Genomic DNA, 6,802 nt, shown 5'->3' with positions numbered 1-6,802 from the left:
TTGTCTTGCGGGCTCACAGCATGTCAACCTCTAAAATACTCTTAGCAATGGCTCTCTCTGGAGAATCATATTATGGGCCAATTTCCACTCTCTATATGTTGCTTTATGTTTGAGGGGTTTTTGGCCTGTCTCAAGAACCCGCTTCTTGGTCGAGGTGAGGGCTGAGGGGCCTATACCCATGATGAGCAAGGGCTCAGGCCTTCCCAGTGACCTAGAAATCCATGTCCTTGACCAGGTCTTGGAGATAAGCCTTGTACTGGTTCAAGGTGAGGGAGAGTAAGTGGCTGTTGGAAATGTGCAGGTCCAAGGTATGCCCCAGTGAGGAGGTACCCTCTAAATGGGCCATATCTGGCAGGGTGCTGAGGCACATGGGAACAACCTTGACCACCAGGAGCCTCTTGATAGACAGCTGGTCCTGGGGCCACGACTCCCCAGCAAGAGAATTACAGGGTGTAGATGGTGTCTGCTTCCTTCCCTGAAGATGATCAGGTCTGCCACAAAAGTTCCCAGGTGGAACATGCCTCCTTTCTTGCCCTTGGGGACCTCGCCATCGTGCTGGTGACCACCATCAGGAAGGCGGTCTAGCCCATGGCCCAGTACCAGTGGCAGTGCCCCAGCCTCTGGGCCCAGAGCTGCTGCCAGGCTCTTTGCAGAGCTCCCCGCTTCCTCCCACCACCCCGCTGCAAGGCAGCTCAGCACAGCCTCATGTAGCCTGTCATACCCTGGGGTCTGACAGTCTTATTGGCTGCCCAAGCAGTGTCCTGTCCCCTGCATCTGACCCCACCAGCCACAGGCCCCTGGGGCAGAAGACAGTCTGCTGGAAGACTTGGTACCCAGGTAGGAGGTGGTCCCCTTGAACTTCCACTCTGAGCAGTGATAGCAGCAATATTAAGAGAGAGGGATGAGAGAGTGTAAGGGGCCATCACCCCAGCTCCAGCCCCTCCCATGCCACAGCTGGTACTCATCTTCCTCAGGCAAGATACCTTAGTGGGTTTTGGGGAATGGGAGCGGGGGTCCGAGTTAGGGCAGGGAACAGGGATGTTTAAGGTGGGGCTCAGCAAAAGCTGAGGAGGGTGCTCAGGGTCCACACCCAGGCTCGAGGGCCCCCATCTGGTGATGGGGCCAAGCCCATGTCACTCAGGAACTCCTCCTGGGCGTCAGAGGTACCACATCTGCCACTGGTGTCTGGAGAGGTATCCGGCTCAGGAAAGTCCCTAACTCCTGAGGTCACAAACTCGTAGATCTAGTGCAGATTCTGGGGGTCCTTTCTCTGTCCTAGGCCAAATGCAATAAAATGCTTCCTTCTGGTTTAGGGCGGACCGGAAATTCCTCTTCTGGGTCAGCAGGTTGGGCTTATCCTTCCCAGGGTTTTAGGACCTCTAGCCTTGGCCCAGGCTGGAAGATGCGGAAGTCCTCCTGCTGGGCATCCTGCCGCAAACCATTCTTCAAAGTGATGCAGAGACACATGCGGCTCTGGTCCAGGCAGGCCACGCCCTACGGCTGCCTCAGGTCCAGCTGCCACACAGGCCAAGGTAGGATCCGAGGCTTTGGGGTTCCCATGGCCCAGCATAGAGGCTCGGTGCACGCAGGGTGCTGGGACCTAGGCCTGCTCTTGGACTCCAGGTAGCTCTCGAGCTCACAGCTGCACGTACCCGTCCCCTTCCTGGCAGCTGGGCTTTAGAGTGGTGGAGCTTTCTTTTCTAACTACTGCTTTTATGATGAATACAAACACACAAACATACTTACACTGGCCTTATGGTAGAAAGGTCTGAACCAAAGTGAGTTTCCAGACCATTTCAGACTGGAACCAGTTTCAGGATTTTGGCCTAACTTTGGTTTTGTTACTGATTGCAAGTATCTTGAGTTTGGTGGATACCCCTGGGCTCATCTAGATAATGAGCTCATCTGGATACTGCTTTGGACTAGGGTTTCTGCAGCCTTGAGATACTTCTGGCTATGTTGGACCGTATGGGTCCTTGGGGTGGAAGCAGCATTTTAAGGAAGGGAACGATCATCTCTCTCAATTTCCATGATGTGCCCAGAGTTTGTGGGAAAATGAGTAGCTGAGTGATCATCTTTCATTCATTCATTCACTCTTTCATTCAACAAAGATGTTCTGAGTGCTTACTATGTGTCTGGCCCTTTGTTGGGTCTTGATAGCAGTGAGATATTTGCATGGAGTTCCCAGCACCACATAAATAGACTGATGTAAAATCGTGTGAAACGTAGTGCGGTGAGGGTCAGCACATGATGCCTCGGGAGACTCCAGTGGAAGTTAGGGAAGACTTGCCTAGAGAGGTAGCCCCTGGGCTGAGTCTGGAGAGATGAACAGGAGGAGTTAGCCTGGTAAAGAAGTGGAAGGGGCTGTTGAGAGATCCACAGGTGTAAAGGCATGAAGGCAGGAGAGGACCTGGGACCTTCTGGGAACAGCCCATACTCTGTAGAGCCTGAGTGCTGGGTTTGTGGCAGGAGCTGTCAGGCTTTGGGATGAGCGTGGGCAGCCGCACGATCACAAGCGCTTGATAGAGCAGCCTGGGATGCCTGGGCTCCATCCCAAAAGCACGTGAAAGCCAACGACTGGTTTTAAGCTAGGGAGATTTGGGGGCTGTCTTATATATTTATGTCAACAAATATTTTCACCCAGAGTTTTCATTTTGTGTTCCCTTGATTCTATGAACCAAGGGGTGTGGGGTGGGAAATACTGTTTTGTTTTTGTTTTTATTAAGTGAAAAGAAACAGCAAGTGTTTAAAAAAAGAAAAACTCTACAAAATGATGGGTGAGAAGCTGTAGCTTTAAGTTTTATACCTTCTGTGCTGCTTGACTTTAGACGTTTCATGACATGTCATACATTGCCTGCAAGTTAATTAACCCATCAACTTGGAAGGTTGCTGGTAAATTCCAAACCAGTTTCGAGGGTGTGTATGTATTCTGAGCGGGGAGCTGGTTAAAGGCATCCATAACATTATGATAATCCTTGCTGAATATTGCTAGGATTTCAACTGGCAATTCATGCCATTTCTGGTACCATTACCCGCAAAAGGCCATGCTTCCCCAGAAAGGTAGATGAATCCTCAATTAATAGGAAGAGAATAAGCATGTTTAATTTGGTAATGACTTGACTTCCCTGTCTCACAAGGTGAAAGGGAAAAGTCGGTGGTTTCTGAGAGAGAGAGAAGGGAGGGGAGGGAGGAACAGGCTGGGTTGACTGGTGACGCTGTGAAAGCCCCACAATTGCTGTCGAGGTGGTTTTTCACCCCTGGAGCATGGTGATCTCATTTGCTGCTGCCTATGCATTCATCCCTGGCTTTCTTGTCTTTTTTGCCATCAGGACACATGCATATGCTGAATGTGTAAGCGTGCCCCAGGGAGGCGGTAAGGATTTTAGAGGCAGAGTAAGCAGGATTCAGATTCTCCTCTGCAACTTACTTAGCTGTGAAGCCTGGGAAAGTTGTTTACCTTACCTGATGTGATTTCAGAGTGCCCACCTAGCCTGGGCTTCTGTGACAATTAAATGGGGTGAGATGTTGGTGTATAGTGACTGACACATACCTGATGTTCAATAGATGTTAATTTCTCTCCCGACCCTGGACTAAAGTTACTTTTAATTGGTTTTCACAGGAATAGCCATTTGTCTCCCTGACTCTCTGTCCTGCTTACTTTTCACCAGTAAGGAAACACATGTTCAGAGAAGTGGGAACTTTGGGAGCAGAATGCCTTGTATTCCAACCCTGGTGTTACTACTCGCTTTGGACAGGTGACTCCATATTTCAATTTTATTTTTAAATTTATTTTAAAGTAATGTGTATTTGTTTTTATGTGTTGTTGTTTTAATTAATTCATTAATTTGGTTGTGCTGGGTCTTAGTCGCGGCAGGCAGGCTCCTTAGTTGTGGCATGTGAACTCTTAGCTGTGGCATGCATGTGGGATCTAGTTCCCTGACCAGGGAGGGATCGAACCCGGACCCCCTGCATTGGGAGTGCAGAGTCTTATCCACTGCACCACCAGGGAAGTCCCTCAATAATTTCAGACTTAGGTTTCTTCTCTATGAAACGGGAACAGTGATACCCAATACTTCCTACGTCTTCCACGGTCGTTGTAAAGACTCAGCGAAGTAAGGCAGGGCTCCCAAACCTTAGAGAATCAGAATCACCCAGACATCTTGCTAAAACAGACCGCTAGACTCCATCCTCAGGGGTTCTGATTCTTGAAGTCTTGGGGGAGGCTGAGGATTTGCATTTCTAACCAATTCCCAGGCAGTGCTGGTGTGGTGGTCCCAGGCCACACTTTGACAACAGGGCAGCCTGTCAATACCAGATGGATGTGAGCTACCATCACCTTTTGTATTTTTGGGTAGGGGTCATAAAGTAGTTGCCACCGCTTGGCTATTATTCTAATTTGGGGGTCCTTATTTTGGCTATGTCAAATAATCGCTTAATTTTGAATTTAAGTAGAACTACTATAAGCAGTGAGGAGAAAGAATTTAGTATTCTAGGGGGTTGGAATCTACCTTTGCTGCTGAGGACACCTGTGTGACGCAGACACAGGAAGGAGGGGCCTGGACTGACCAGGCGTCAATACAGTTTTATCAGCCTTGACCCCTTGGGACGTGTCTGGATTAAAAAACACATTTCTGGAACATTCTCCTGTTGCACAAGACTCCCTACCAGGTGTTAAGGGCACGTTTCAGGGAAATTCTGGAAAATGACAGGGGAGTTCCACAGGCCAGAATTTCTTTTAGTAACTTGTAAAAAAAAAAAAAAAAAAAAAAACAAACCCCATCATCCCTAGGGTTTTTAAGTACATAAAGATGAATCTTCCCACTGAGGAAATCATGGGCCCTGACTCTTTTATTTTAGAAGGTGGATGGCAAAGATGAGGGGCATGGTGGCACCTCTGTCACTTCATGAGCAGCCTGAATTACAGATCTAAAATTAACAGCTTCTCCCCCATCCATCCACCCAATACTTGAACTCTCCTCTGTCATTGTTTCTAGAAGCAATCGAGTCATAAGAAATTCGATCTGAATCTGCAAGCCTTTCAAACACAGCCAAGGTGGGAAACTCAGTGTCACGTTAGCGTTAAGAGTTTAGGTTCTGGGGTCAGATGGATGGGGCCCATCTCTTCACTTTCTGGCTTGGAGAGAGTGACCTTAACAGATGACTTTCTAAACTCCCATTTTCTTATCTAGATTGAGGGCAGTAGTAGTACTTATTCCAAAGAGTCTTTGTGAGGGTTATTTAGATAAGTATGTGAGGACTCAATAAATGACAGCTATTGTTTCTACCCGGGCGATTTTTAAGAGTTTAGGATTGGGACCAACAGCTGCATGCCCCCCTGAGCTGTCACGTTTACAGAATTATCCAGCAATGTTCAGTTGGTTTGTGGGGCTAGATTCTCCGTTTTCTCCAATTTGTTTATATGGTTTTGGATTGAAAGAGAAGGGGAAAGAAATGGGGACACAGGGACAGAGGATGGCCTGTGGGGAGTATGACCCTGCCTGACCCGGGGAACTGCGGCTCAGCCCCCGTAAGGCAGGAGTTAGAGCCATAAGCTGAAGGATCTGTTCTCCCCAGGTAGTGCGGGACACTCAGTGGCTCAGAGGCCAAGGTGACAAAATGCAGAGTTGGGGAAAGGGCTTACACATGGTGCCAGGGGTGCAGTGAAAACACAAGGGAACCCGGGTCTGTTTTACCTCTCAAAGTTTTGAGGTTCCAAGAGGCAGCAACCTGGGCAGGAAAGCAGTGTTTTCATGGAGGCCACAGCATCCATGGAGATGACAAAGTAATTCCCACAGGGACTTGTGAGTGGGTAGCAGTTATTAATGAAGAACACAAGGGGACTTGTTCCGAAGGTTCTCCTTCTGTGTGCGGGGAAATCCCTAAATAATGGGGGTGGAAGTGACACAGGTGGGAACAGGGGAGGAGTAGGGACATTCGGGCGATGCAGCTGAAGTCCGCTGCAGAATGCTGGGCACAGGGTAACCATCCAGAAACTGGTCATTATTCCTAGCTGTTTCCTGCCACCTGACCTTGCCCTGTGCCCATGGCCCTGGGCAAGGTCTGCTTGAGTACTGAAGGACATGAGAATTCTCAGCCCCTCTTTCCATGGAACTCTTTGGAGAATGCAGAGTAAGGTATTATTAAGTCTATGCTAAGTCAGTTTTCTCCATCACAACCACAAAATATCTACTTTTGAGAGGAAAGAGTAACTTAGGCCTTAGGTACTAGGAAGTAGTGATGACCCTGGCCGGCTCCCTAGACTTGGAGGCAGAAGACCTGGTTCAGACCCCAGATTTGTTACCTTTGAGCTTTGAGGCCATAGGCTAATTCTTTAACTTCCTCGTCTGTACAGTGGGGACAAAACTGCCTGCCCTACCACCAGATGATAAATGCAAAATGTTTTGTAAACTGTAAAGTTCTGTTTAAGGGAATTAAGGAAAGTGGTTTTGGTTTGGCTGATGATGACAGCTCCTAGGGCTACTGGCATTCGACCAAGGGTTGGTACCTTATTCCAAAATGAAGACTCATGAGGGAGCTCGGGCGTGGAGACAGGTGAGGGATGGGCAGGTGTTTGGGGAGATCCCTGGGTGTTCGCTACCTACTCCTGAGGCTGGTCTGTGGGACACGAACCCAATAATCTCATCAGGAGGTATCAGTCACCGGGGCAATGCTGAGGATGTGACAGCTGCCCCTCCTCTCTCCCCTGCCGTGGTCATGTATCCCTGTCTCCCTTCTAGACTGTGCACTTCTAGATCACGGACCATGTTCTCTTCTCTTCATCGTCCAGCCCCTGGCACAGGGC

General features: G+C 48.9%; 1 pseudogene; it reads right to left on the bottom strand.

Moving 5' to 3' along the window:
* Window positions 1-211: 211 nt before the first annotated feature.
* Window positions 212-1,560, bottom strand: LOC137758513 (interferon regulatory factor 3-like; annotated as a pseudogene).
* Window positions 1,561-6,802: the final 5,242 nt, after the last annotated feature.

Source organism: Eschrichtius robustus, chromosome 2 (genome assembly GCF_028021215.1).
Source record: "Eschrichtius robustus isolate mEscRob2 chromosome 2, mEscRob2.pri, whole genome shotgun sequence".
Taxonomy (NCBI): domain Eukaryota; kingdom Metazoa; phylum Chordata; class Mammalia; order Artiodactyla; family Eschrichtiidae; genus Eschrichtius; species Eschrichtius robustus.
Note: the sequence above shows the minus strand (reverse complement) of the source record. Positions and strands in the feature narration are given on the sequence as shown.